This window comes from Pristiophorus japonicus, unplaced genomic scaffold, assembly GCF_044704955.1.
Source record: "Pristiophorus japonicus isolate sPriJap1 unplaced genomic scaffold, sPriJap1.hap1 HAP1_SCAFFOLD_147, whole genome shotgun sequence".
Classification (NCBI taxonomy): domain Eukaryota; kingdom Metazoa; phylum Chordata; class Chondrichthyes; family Pristiophoridae; genus Pristiophorus; species Pristiophorus japonicus.
The window spans coordinates 1,356,570-1,369,141 of record NW_027251144.1 but is presented as its reverse complement, the minus strand read 5'-3'; the positions used below and the strand labels follow the sequence as shown (position 1 = coordinate 1,369,141).

The window sequence follows — 12,572 nt, the reverse complement described above, 5'->3', positions numbered from 1 at the left end:
TAACGTGGATGCAGAGAGGATGGTTCCACTGATAGGGGAGACTAGAACTTGGGGGCATAATCTCAGAATAAGGGGCCGCCCATTTAAATCTGTGATGAGGAGGAATTTCTTCTCTCAGAGGGTTGTAAATCTGTCAAACTCACTGCCTCAGAGAGCTGAGAAAGCCACGACATTAAATAAGTTTAAGACAGAGATAGCTTCTTCACTGATAAGGGAATAAGGCTTATGGGGAACGGGCAGGGATGTGGACTTGAGTCCATGATCGGATCAGCCATGATCATATTAAATGGCGGAGCAGGCTCGAGGGGCCATACGGCCTACTCCTGCTCCTCCTTCTTAAGTTCTTATGTTCTGAATAGCGACACACAAAAAAATGCTTTGATCATGGTTACACCTTATCTTCACGTTTGTCAAACAGTTGGCTCGTTGGTCTCGGGCTGTGATTTCCCTTTGGAGTTGTTCATTGAAATTTACGAGGGGTCCCAGAGGAGCCCTGATATTGCTCGCATATTTTGAAATTGCATCGAACTTTTGCAAAGAAGGACTTGCATATCTGCAGCGCTTTTCAGGAACTCATGACGCCCCAAAGCGCTTTACAGCCATTGAGTTCTGTTTGAAGTGTTGTAGTTTGGGGAAAGATGTGCCCAGATCACCAAACATGAACCTCAACTCTTTGCAAAGAGTTTGGTGCAAATAATCAGGCATCTCAGGGACTTGGACTTTCTTTGAATAAGTTCTGCTTGTACCTGCATTCAAGCTTGAAACAGCAACTGGGCATCCATCTTACGGGAGGTTTGGGGTTGATGTGTGTCGCTTTCAATCTTTGAAATTTCACCAAGCAAAGAAACGGTGAATCCAACTGTCCCTGTCTGCATTTAGTTCCCGTTGAATCACAGGAATATCCGCAGTCAGGAGCTGAAAAGAAATTCAAACCTAATACCGGCTTCGAGACAATCAGAATACTTTGTCACAGACAAGGCACTGGAAGGCTGGAAGGTAGATCACACCGGTTGTGGGAGAGCTGGTTGGTGGTGACATGGAAGTGTCTGCAGTGTGCGGAACCAGACTGCTTCCACGCATCCACAAGTAATGTCCCTCCATTTATTTGGGAAAAGTACAACTGAGAGTGGACAAGTTCCATACCGGTCAGAGCAATCTGAAGCTTTAACTGACTGACACCCTGGTTTTGGATGTCTTGCACCTTATATGTCCATCAGTCTCTGTGGCGCAATGGGTTAGCGCGTTCGGCTGTTAACCGAAAGGTTGGTGGTTCGAGCCCACCCAGGGACGAAGTATTTAACTGTTTTTCCCCGAGTATTCGGTACCGCACAGTCCCAGGTTGTCATTGTGCGTTTTGGCTGCACGAATCTATTCTGCAAATGTTGCCAGCAGTGCTGTTATCCAATTAGTTCCCACTCCAATATTTTATGAGCATTCAGTTCAAGTAAAACGATAACAATTTTTTACATGGATCATGTTCCTCCATCCAGCCCATTAGAAATAAATTATGTTATTGGATTTAACGAAACTGGTGGAAATTGATTCTATTGATACATATATAGAACTGGAACTGCGGTCTCAAGTGCTCCTCCTATCAAGAATAGACACACACACAATCAATGGTTTTACAACTGAGTCATAAACACTTACAATTTTAAACCATTCTCATACAGCGTGTAAATGAGATAGGGATAAAACTTCATCACATGTAAAGAGAAAATGAATGATTGAAGATACCACTGTTCCTCAGTAATTATATTATTATTTATTTCATTCTGAAGAAGGTTATCGGCTAATTAATGGTGATTAAAAGAATTCTTACTTTTGCACGTTGGCGGCATGTCGTCAATTTTATCAGGTTTTAAATTTAAAAATGGGTTACAATGCTGGTTGAATACATGACCCCAAAGTCTTTTTGGGATCACAGGTTGAGTCTCTCTGGTGGTTTACGCTCTCTTGTAGAGCGCCTGAGTTGGGGCTCCGGTTGTTGGGCGCTGGCCTGTGTGTCTGCTGTTTGCGGTGCCTCAGGCCTATCCGGACTGCCCACAGTGACTGGGCGCTACTCCCTTTGGTTCCGGTGTTCGGTCACCTGTGCTCGAGTTTACTCTATATCATGTTCTTCCTCTGCTTCTTCTTTCGCGTTGCTGAACCTCCTTTTTGTTTGATCCACGTGTTTGCGGCAGATTTGTCCATTGGTAAGTTTAACGACCAGAGTCCTATTGCCCTCTTTGGCAATCACAGTGCCTGCGAGCCATTTAGGCCCTGCAGTGTAGTTGTGGATAACAACAGGGTCGTTTACACCAATATATCGTGCCCTCGCATTCCTGTCATGGTAGTTATATTGTGATTGGCGCCTGCTCTCAACAATTTCTTTCATGGTGGGGAGTATAAGGGATAACAGGTTTTGAGCGTCCTTATCATTAGCAGCCCTGCGAGTGGAACCCCTGTGAGCGAGTGTGGTCGAGATCTATTGGCCAACAGGAGGCGTGATAAGTGGCTTTGTAGGGAACCCGCTTGGATTCTGAGCATCCCCTGTTTGATTATCTGCACTTTTCGTTCTGCCTGGCCGTTTGAGGCTGGCTTGAACGGTGCCTTTCTGACATGGTTAATTTCATTGCCTGCCATGAAGTCCTGGAATTCAGTGCTTGTGAAGCACGGGCCATTGTCGCTGACCAAGATGTCCGGTATACCGTGGGCGGCGAACATTGCCCGTAGACTTTCTATCGTGGCAGAGGATGTGCTTGAATTTAAAATGTCACACTCGATCCATGTGGAGTGGGCGTCTACTACAACCAAAAACATTTTTCCGATGAAAGGACCTGCGTCGTCATCATGGATGCGTGACCAAGGCTTGGCTGGCCATGGCCAGGGGCTAAGGGGGGCTTCCCTGGGCGCATTGCCCAGCTGGGCACACGTGTTGCACCTGCGAACACAAACTTCCAGATCTGCATCTATCCCTGGCCACCAAACGTGTGACCTGGCAATTGCCTTCATCATGACAATGCCCGGATGCTCATTGTGGAGTTCTCTGATGAACACCTCTCTGCCCATCTGGGGCATGACTACACGGTTTCCCCACAGTAGGCAATCGGCCTGAATCGAGAGTTCATCCCTGCCCTTGTGAAATGGTTTAAATTCCTCAGGGCATGCCCTGTACGTGGCTGCCCAGTCCCCATGCAGGACACATTTCTTGACTCGAGACAATAGCGGGTCTCTATTTGTCCAGACATTAATCTGACCGGCTGTCACAGGTGAGCCTTCACTTGCGAAAGCTTCAACAGCCATGACCATCTCAGCGGCATGCTTGGTAGCCCACTCAGTGGTGTCTAGTGGGAGCCTGCTGAGTGCATCGGCGCAGTTTTCAGTGCCCGGTCTGTGCCGAATTGTGTAGTCATAGGTGGCTAACGTGAGTGCCCACCTCTGTATGCGGACTGATGCGTTTGCATTTATGGCCTTGTTGTCGGCCAAAAGGGATGTGAGGGGTTTGTGATCTGTCTCCAGCTCAAATTTCCTGCCAAACAGGTACTGGTGCATTATCTTTACCGAATATACACATGCGAGCGCCTCCTTTTCTATCATCCCGTAGCCCCTTTCTGCCTGGGACAGACTTCTGGAGGCATAAGCTACCGGCTGTAACTGACCCTTGGCATTGACATGCTGCAACACACACCCGACACCATAGGACGACGCATCGCACGTTAACACAAGTTTCTTACATGGGTCATATCGCGTTAACAGATTGTTGGAACATAACAAATTGTGTGCTCTATTAAAAGCCCTTTCCTGGCTGTCCCCCCAGACCCATTCGCGACCTTTGCTTCGGAGCACGTGTAGCGGCTCGAGCAGCGTGCTCAATTTGGGAAGAAAGTTACCAAATAGTTGGGGAGCCCCAGGAACAAACGCAGCTCCGTCTTGTTACGGGGTCTGGGTGCTCTCTGGATCACTTCCGTCTTGGACGCAGTAGGGCTCATCCCGTCTACTCCTATCCTCATCCCCAGGAATTCTCCCTCTGGAGCTAGGAAGATGCACTTCGCCTTTTTCAGTCGCAGCCCTACCCGGTCCAGTCTGCGTAGCACCTCCTCCAGGTTGTGGAGGTGTTCTTCAGTATCGTAAACCGTGATGAGGATGTCGTCCTGAAAAACCATCGTCCCTGGAATCGACTTGAGGAGGCTTTCCATATTTCGTTGGAAGATCGCGGTGGCTGAGCGAATCCTGAACGGACATCTGTTGTACTCAAACAACCCCTTGTGTGTCGTGATAGTGGTCAGCTTCTTCAACTCACTCGCCAGCTCCTGGGTCATGTAAGCTGAGGTCAGGTCCAATTTTGAAAAAGGTTTGCCACCGGATAGCATCGCAAAGAGGTCCTCCACTCTCGCTAGCGGGTACTGGTCTTGGAGTCACACCCGATTGATGGAGGCCTTGTAATCACCATATATCCTGACTGACCCATCCGCTTTGAACACCGGTACAATCGGGCTCGCCCAGTCACTGAATTCGACTGGCAAAATGATACCTTCCCTCAGCAGGCGGTTCAATTCACCTTCTATCTTTTCCCGCATCACGTACGGCACCGCTCTGGCCTTGTGGTGTCCTGGCCTGGCTTCCGGGTTTATGTGAATCACTACCTTGGCCCCCATGAAAGTGCCAATGCCGGGTTGAAATAATGAGTCAAATTTGTGCAGGATCTGTGAGCATGAAACTCGCTCCACAGAGGAAATAGCATTAACATTGCCCCATTTCCAGTTCATGACAGCAAGCCAACTCCTCCCCAGTAGTGCGGGACCGTCCCCCGGGACAACCCAGAGTGGCAACCTGTTCTCCGAATCTTTGTGGGTCACGATTATCGTGGCGCTGCAAAGCACCGGAATGATCTCCTTGGTGTATGTCCGTACCTGTGGGTCAATCCGTGATAATTTTGGCCCTACTGGCCTTGGACGCCCACAACTTTTCAAACTATTTGATACCCATCAGGGACTGGCTAGCCCCCGTGTCTAGCTCCATTGATACTGGGATGCCACTGAGGAGCACTTTCATCATTATCGGTGACGTCCTGGTGTATGAACTGTATACGTGCTCCACATGAACTCACTGATATTCAGCTTCCAGCGATTTCCCCCAGCGTTCATTTCTGCAATTTCTGTAGGTATTTTGTTCATCTCTGCAAACTCCGGCTGAGTTTGTGCCTCCATGCCTCCAACATGAGCTGTTGTTGGAAACAAAAGATCCCTTGCTCATCAATCGTCCCTGACTACCCCTGTGACTGTCCTTGAGTGTGCCATTAACAGGTGTTGATGGCCCCATTACTGGCCACATTGTCCCTTGCAATGGTGTGAATCGCCGTTCTGCTTGCCATTATCTCTGTCGAATTCGCCCTCTGGGTTCGACTACATGTTGGGGCATACCCGATTGCCCTTGTCTGCCTGGAGAACTGTGTGCTGCTTCAACAATGTTGATTCTCTGTCCCAACCATTCCTTTACACAGTATCTCTCGTCTATCCTGCTAGCGGCCATGCTCACGTGGTTTAAATCCAAGTTTCTCGTCGCCATTGATACATCCTTACTATACAGTAGAAATGCACACGAGGCCCATGCTTGAGAAAAGGTCAGTCTGTGGCCTGTCCTTTATTCCTTAGCACTCAAGTGATGAAAATGGGTGGAGCTTCCCCTTTTATACCTGAAGGTCCAGGTTAGAAGTGTCTCCCACAAGTTCACCACCTAGTGGTCATTGTTCTCACAGTGTACAACTGAGGTCAGATTATACATGGGTTACAATGTTGGTTGAATACATGACAATAAGCACTTAAAATTTTAAACCATTCTCCTAAAATACAGTGTGTAAACGAGATAGGGATAAAAGTTCATCACATGTAAAGAGAAAATTAATGATTGAAGCTAGTAAAAGATCCTCACGGAATAAGTGATCACAGTATGGTTGAATTTGTAATACAGATTGAGGCTGAGGAAGTAGTGTCTCAAACGAGCGTACCATGCTGAAACAAAGGGGACTATAGTGGGATGAGGGCAGAGTTGGCTAAAGTAGACTGGAAACACAGACTAAACGGTGGCACAATTGAGGAACAGTGGAGGACTTTTAAGGGGCTCTTTCATAGTGCTCAACAAAAATATATTCCAGTGAAAAAGAAGGGCAGTAAGAGAAGGGATAACCAGCCGTGGACAACCAAGGAAATAAAGGAGAGTATCAAATTAAAAACCAATGCGTATAAGGTGGCCAAGGTTAGTGGGAAAATAGAAGATTGGGAACATTTTAAACGACAGCAAAGAATGACTAAGAAAGCAATAAAGAAAGGAAAGATAGATTACGAAGGTAAACTTGTGCAAAGAATAAAAACGGATAGTTAAAGCTTTTACCGATATATAAAACGGAAAAGAGTGACTAAAGTAAATGTTGGTCCCTTAGAAGATAAGAAGGGAGATTTAAAAATGGGAACTGTGGAAATAGCTGAGACCTTAAACAATTATTTTGCTTCGGTCTTCACAATGGAAGACACAGAAACCATGCCAGAAATTGCTGGTCACAGGAATGTGGGAAGAGAGGACCTTGAAACAATCACTATCACTAGGGGGGTAGTGCTGGACAGGCTAATGGGACTCAAGGTAGACAAGTCCCCTGGTCCTGATGAAATGCCAGGGTATTAAAAGAGATGGCGGAAGTTATAGCAGATGCATTCGTTATAATCTACCAAAATTCTCTGGACTCTGGGGAGGTACCAGCGGATTGGAAAGCAGCTAATGTAATGACTCTGTTTAACAAAGGGGGCAGACAAAAGGCAGGTAACTATAGGCTGGTTAGTTTAACATGTGTAGTAGGGAAAATGCTTGAAACTATCATGAAGGAAGAAATAGCGGGATATCAAGATAGGAATAGTGCAATCAAGCAGACGCAGCAAGGATTCATGAAGGGGAAATCATGTTTAACTAATTTACTGGAATTCTTTGAGGATATAACGAGCATGTTGGATAGAGGTGTACCGATGGATGTGGTGTATTTAGATTTCCAAAAGGCATTCGATAAGGTACCACACAAAAGATTACTGCAGAAGATAAAGGTACGCGGAGTTAGTGGAAATATATTAGCATGGATAGAGAATTGGCTGGCTAACAGAAAGCAGAGAGTCGGGATAAATGGGCCCTTTTCGGGTTGGAAATCGGTGGTTAGTGGTGTGCCACAGGGCTCGGTGCTGGGACCACAACTGTTTACAATATACATAGACCTGGAAGAGGGGACAGAGTGTAGTGCAACAAAATTTGCAGATGACACAAAAATTAGTGGGAAAGCAGGTTGTGTAGAGGACACAGAGAGGCTGCAAAGATATTTAGATAGGTTAAATGAATGGGCTAAGGTTTGGCAGATGGAATACAATGTCGGAAAGTGTGAGGTCATCCACCTTGGGAAAAAAAACAGTAAAAAGGGAATATTATTTGAATGAGGAGAAATTGCAACATGCTGCGGTGCAGAGGGACCGGGGGGTCCTTGTGCATGAATCCCAAAAAGTTAGTTTGCAGGTGCAACAGGTAATCAGGAAGGCGAATGGAATGTTGGCCTTCATTGCGAGAGGCATGGAGTACAAAAGCAGGGAGGTCCTGCTGCAACTGTATAGGGTATTGGTGATGCCGCACCTGGAGTACTGCGTGCAGTTTTGGTCACCTTACTTCAGGAAGGATATACTAGCTTTGGAGGGGGTACAGAGACAATTCACTCGGCTGATTCCGGAGAAGAGGGGGTTACCTTATGATGATAGATTGAGCAGACTGGGTCTTTGCTCGTTGGAGTTCAGAAGGATGAGGGGTGATCTTGTAGAAACATTTAAAATAATGAAAGGGATAGACAAGATAGAGGCAGAGAGATTGTTTTTACTGGTCGGGGAGACTAGAACTAGGGGGAACAGCCTCAAAATACGGGGGAGGCATCCATTGTGGATGTGTGGAAGCAGTCTGGTCCCGCACACTGCAGACACTTCCATGTCACCGCCAACCAGCTCTCCCACAGCCGGTGTGATCTACCTTCCAGCCTTCCGGTGCCTTGTCTGTGACAAAGTATTCTGATTGTCCCGAAGCCGGTATTAGGTTTTAATTTATTTTCAGCTCCTGACTGCGGATATTCCTGTGATTAAACGTGAACAAAATGCTTACAGGGACAGTTGGATTCAGCGATTCTTTTCTTGGGGAAATTTCAAAGATTGAAAGCGATGCACATCAACCCCAAACCTCGTCACCTACTCGCTAACCGCTACACGCTGCTTCCGTGAGATGGAAGCCCAGTTGCTGTTTCAAGCTTGAATGCAGGAACAAGCAGAACTTATTCCAAGAAAGTCCAAGTCCCTGAGGCATCTGATTATTTGCACCGAACTCCTTCGCAAAGAGTTGAGGTTCGTGTGGGGTGATTTGGGCACATCTTTCCCCTCACTATAACACTTCAAATATAACTCAACGGCTGTAAAGTGCTTTCTCTCTTCCTCTTGTCTGTGTCCTGTGCTTTTATTTCTCTATTTATTCCCCCTGTCTCAATTTCTAGTGTTTAAAAGGGAACAAAAGATGAAGTGGGTGTCACTGTGGAACAATTTCTCTCGCTCAAAGTTAGATGCACGATCGTCGCTCCATGAGGTCTCGGCAGCTAGCCGTTGATATTCAGGTCCATAAATAAATTTATTTTTTTGTATTTATACAAATTATCGAAGCTGTTCCCTGGTCGCGTGGTTAAGATCTCGAGCATTAAACCTCTTTCCATTCTCAATCAGTTCATCGTAGAAACATAATTGAGGTGTGTGAGAGGATTAATGATTGCTGTAATCGCCGTTAATAACCCCACTACTATCTGTTACAGAACGAGCTTACACATTCTGCCGCTTCTCCTGCCCTTTGCCGGACACGTGTTCGGGGTTTAATTTTACAAACTGGGTGTGTTCGCTGATCGCGGGGAGACAGTAGGAGCCTCTGTGGCCCCACTGTGAGGATGTAAAAGTGAACACTGTGGCTGGGTGATCCGTGACATTTCTGTAAAGGCAGCAGAGGAGAAGGATTGAGAACTTTCAGTGTTGGACAGAAGTTGTTTAAGGTGAGCCAGCACATTCCCGATCAGCACAGAGGGAGCTCACTGGTCAGCTCCCCTCTGTTGGGGTTACTGTGCCAGAGGTTTCCGTAGTGTAGTGGTTGTCACGTTTGCTTTATATGTGTACGATCACTGGTTCGATCCCAAGTGCGAACTTTGTGTTTAAACTTGCTGTCGATGAACAATTGGAACCGAGTTGAGTCTCCGAGCAAATACTGCCTGACATGCTGAGATTTCCAGCATTTGCTCTATTTATTGATTAAAGTATCAACTCTCCCTCAGTTAGCATTTCTTTCATTGTGCAAAAGAAGGTGATGGGTTAATTAATGATGCTTTCCCGTCAAAGCAACACAAAAGTTTAACGAATAAACATACGGTGACTGGCAGGTGAGCGCTGCTTCTGACACCCAGTGGGAATGGGCGGGGATTTTAAAGCCCTTTTTATTGCAGAACCTTCATATCGATGAACATCTCAGACTCAGTGTTTCGGCCTCGTGGTGCAGCGGTGGTGTGTCTGCCTCTTGATCAGAAAGTTGCGTGTTTAAATCATGTTGAGGTCCCTGTCCTTTTGGGCAATTCCAGAATTAATATTGTCTTTGCTGTTTCACAATAACCAGACCCTTGCTCCAAGGTCTGTCTCAATGTTTACCCGGTGTCAGGCAGAGATACGCCTGCTGTCCTCATTTACTTCATGTGATAGGACACAAAAGTTCAAAATCAAACTGCATGTGGCCACACATAATATTGAGCAGTCAGGATGGCCGAGCGGTCTAAGTTGCTGCATTCAGGTTGCAGTCTGCTTTGAAAGTGTGGGTTCCGTAGTGTAGTGGTCATCACATTCGCTTACCACGCAAAAGTTCCCTGTTTCAAAACCAGCTGAAAACGTGTTCAAATAAATATGAGAAGCATTGAATAATGTGCATTTCTTGTTCAGTATTAACAAAGCATCATGTCTCCCAGTCCTGCTATATTGACTGAATACTCTGTACAGTTCGGTACACATTCAAACTCTACAGTTGCCAGCCCTGACGGTGCAGAAAGCCCCTCTCAAAGCTGCACATTCCGGCTGCTTTCAGTTGAGTTGTGAGAGATTATTGACGGATCCTGCAGCTGTGAAAAGGAATGATGTGTGAGAGGGGTCATCAAACGAGTCCGTGTGTGTTGAGTTAAATAACAAAAATGGGGCGATCACACTACTGGGAGTTCACTATAGGCCCCCAGGCAGTTAGAGGGAGATAGAAGAACAAATATATGGGCAGATTGTTGAGAAGTGCAAAACCTATAGAGCTGTAATAGTGGAGGATTTTAACTACCCGAATATTAACTGGCAAAATGATAGTGTGAATGGTACAGATGGTGGAGAATTCCTAAAATGCATTCAGGAGAACTTCTTTATCCAGTATGTAACAAGCCCATCAAGGGAGGGTCGGTTCTGGACTGGGTCTTGTGATCGAAGAGGGGCAGGTATGAGGGGTATTAGTGGGAGAGCATTTTGGTGCGAGTGATCATACTCAGTAAGGTTTAGGGTAGTTATAGAAAAGGACAAAGGGGACCAGGAATAAAAGTTCTCAATTGGGGTAAAGCCAATTTTGCTGAGCTGAGATGGAATTTGGCCAAAGTGGACTGAGAACGGCTACTTGCTGGTAAATCAGTGTCAGAGCAGTGGGAGGCATTCAAGGAGGAGATCCTGAGGGCACAGCGCAAGTATGTTCCCTAAAAACAAAGGTGGGACGAACAGATCTAGAGCTCCCGGGATGTCAGGGGCCATAGAGGGAAAGTTAACGAAAAAAAGGGAAGCTTATGACAGATACCGATAACTCAATACTGCAGAAACTCGAGAGGTGCAGAGGTGCAATTAAAAAATATATCATGAAAGCAAAGAGAGAGCATGAGAGAATGTTGGCAATTAAATCTGGGAAAACCAAAAGATGTTTTATAAATACATTAAGAGCATGATGATAACTAGAGAAAGAGTGGAGCCTATAAGAGTCCATAAAGGGAATCTGTATGCGGAGGCGGAAGGCTTGGGTAGGATTCTTTATGAATACTTTGCATCTGTTTTCACAAAAGAGAGGGGCGATGTGGACTTTGCAATGAGGGTGGAGAAGTGTGAAATATTAGATGAAATAAACAGAGTGAGAGAGGAAGTAGTGGTGGCTTAGCAGCTTTGAAAGTGGATAAATCCCCAGGCCCGGATGAAATGTATCCCAGGCTGATAAGAGCAGCAAAAGAGCAAATAGCAGAGGCTCTGACCACCATTGTCCAATCCTCACTGGCTACAGAGGATTGGAGCACTGCTAACATTGTACCTTTGTTTAAAAAGGGAGAAAGGGATTGAGTAAATACAGGCTGGCCAGCCGAACCTTTTACAATTATTTGTAAAATTCATGAGGGACAGGATAAATCTTCATTTGGAAAGACATGGATTAATCAAGGATAGTCAACATGAATTTGTCAAGGGAAGATCGTGTCTGACTAAATAGATTGCATTTTTCGAGGAGTTAACCAGGAGGGTTGATGAGGGCAGTGGTATGATGTAATGTATATGCACTTTAGCAAAGCTTTTGCTAAGGTCGCACTTGGAAGACTGGTTACGAATGTAAAAGCCCATGGGATTCAAGGGAAAAGTGGCAAGTTGGGTCCAAAATTTGTTCAGAGGCAGGAATCAAAGCGTAATGATTGATGGGTGATTTTGTGATCCAGTGGGGTTCCGCAGGGCTCAGTGCTGGGTCCCTTGGTTTTTGTGGTATACATCAATGACTTGGACTTAAATGTTGAGGGTATGAGTAAGAATTTTGCAGATGACACTAAAACAGGTTGAGTGGTTGATAATGAACAAGAAAGTGGCGGACTGCAGGAAGATATCAATGGACGTCTCAAAGCGCTTTGCAGCCAATGAAGTACTTTTTGAAGTGCGGTCACTCTTGTAGTGTGGGAGACACAGCCGCCAATTTTCACATGGCAGGCTCCTATAGGCAGCAGTGTGATGATGACCAGATCATCTGTCTCTGTGATGTTGATTGAGGGATAAATATTGACCAGGACACGAATCCTGGCCACATTGATCCTCGCACCACTTCACACTGTTCTCCGAGGGACCAGCGCGATGATACTAAAACAACAAGCGAAGTTGGTAAGCTATCCATGCAGTCCATCGGAATCCAGCCACACCACCTTATACCACGGGTAACATCTCTCCATGGATTCTGGAATCTGGATCAACAAACCAAAATCCCATCTTATAAGGAATTCCGGGAGGTGTTTCAAGCTTTATTACATATATGTGAACAGTTTTCAGGTATTTAAACAAATACCGACGTATTTGAGATGGGCGTCTGGGTGACGTCATCAAAACCCTGGTCGTCATTTTGGAGCGTGAGCAGGAACATCGGCAGGGCCCAGGTACAGAGGAGTGGGAAGGTCGGGGCGGATGAGCGGTGAGTGTTTGTGGCGAGATGCGGTGAATGTTTATGGTGGAGGAGCGGCGACAGATCGTGGAGGAGGT

The 12,572-nt window shown here is 46.0% G+C and overlaps 1 non-coding gene across 1 annotated transcript; it reads left to right on the top strand.

Annotated features, from left to right (window-relative positions):
• The first annotated feature begins 1,216 nt into the window (after positions 1-1,216).
• Positions 1,217-1,290, top strand: trnan-guu (transfer RNA asparagine (anticodon GUU)). The gene has a single exon. It is a non-coding gene; the product is annotated as a tRNA-Asn (tRNA).
• Positions 1,291-12,572: the final 11,282 nt, after the last annotated feature.